At 41.5% G+C, this 1,310-nt stretch overlaps 1 non-coding gene across 1 annotated transcript; it reads left to right on the forward strand.

The window, feature by feature from the left end:
* The first annotated feature begins 567 nt into the window (after positions 1-567).
* On the forward strand, positions 568-674 carry LOC148211453 (small nucleolar RNA R71). The gene has a single exon (XR_015791142.1). It is a non-coding gene; the product is annotated as a small nucleolar RNA R71 (small nucleolar RNA).
* The last annotated feature ends 636 nt before the right edge of the window (positions 675-1,310 follow it).

Here is a 1,310-nt window from a genome sequence, read left to right on the forward strand (position 1 = left end):
TGGGTGGTCTATTGATTCTGCCCTAAGAAGCCTGGAGGATACACTTGTGTGTTACTTGACCCCACATTGTTGCCTCCTTGATTTCCTCCCCAACTGAAATTTGGGTGATTTCTCCAGCTCGGATTATATGTGTTTTCATATACATTATTCCTATTCTGCTGTGGGTTGACCAAGTAAAATACTGATGCAGGATTGCCTGGGCAGTTTTCAAAATGGTGTTCTCCCTCACAGTAAGGACAAAGATTACTTTGCATAGCAGCCACCTTTGCCTTGGTTGATATAGCTTCACTCACAGTTGCACTTTTCATAACAATGTCAGCTAGGCATGAAATCTTTGAGTTAAGATCCGCGACTACATCGTCTGTTACTAACCCCCTATGGCTTACTGTTATTAATGCTGATCGAGACTTTGACCATTGATGTTTGTTCTGTGAAATCCTTTCCAAAATGTCAAAGGCTTCCTCGTATGGTTTTGATAACAAAACTCCCTTGGCTGAACCATGAATCATCAATTGCGTTGCCTCATTCAGTCCATTATATTAAGTCTCAATTTGTATGCAGCGCGGTATTCCATGATGAAGGCATTTCTACAGCAGTCCTTTGAATCTTATCCATGATTCACTCAAGCATTCTCCTGATAGTTGTTGAAATTTATTTATTTTGTTTCTAAGTTCAGCATTCTTCGAAGGTGGAAAGTATTGCATCATAAATTTTTCTGCTATATCATTCCATGATGTGATCGATTCATGTGGTAAAGAGTCCAACCATGCTCCGGCATTATCCCTCAAAGAGTAGGGGAATAGCTTTAATCTCATAGCTTCTTTACTTACTCCAGCTTCTTTAAATGAATCCGCCACTTGCATGAAATATCTTAGGCGTCTATGTAGATCTTTTGATGCAAGCCCATGAAACGGTCCCACAGTTTGTAACATCTAAAACATTGCCGATTTCAGCTCAAAATTTACTCGCTTCTATAATTGGATCTGCTATCACAGGGTTGAAGTCATATAAAGCTGGGGCTGTGTAGGCTCTAATCTCCTGCTCTGTATCATCTGCAAGCCGGACAACATTTAGGGGAGATATTGGGATTCCAACTCCAGCCCTAACCCTTTCTATCCTCTTCATCTCCTACTCAAGCCTAATTGGCGCTTCTGGATTCATGCCTCTCTCCTTGCCTTGTATACGCTGCTCGACCCTTCTTGTTCTCAATGTACGCTCTGGTTCTAGGTCAAAAGCAAATTCAAACGTAGGGAAGTCGGTCATCCACTGCTCAGTTCACCTCAAACACAAAATTGAAAGGCTACTTAGGC

The sequence above is a fragment of the Momordica charantia genome, assembly GCF_013281855.1.
Source record: "Momordica charantia cultivar OHB3-1 chromosome 5 unlocalized genomic scaffold, Mcharantia_2.0 BLBB01000005.1, whole genome shotgun sequence".
NCBI classification, from domain to species: domain Eukaryota; kingdom Viridiplantae; phylum Streptophyta; class Magnoliopsida; order Cucurbitales; family Cucurbitaceae; genus Momordica; species Momordica charantia.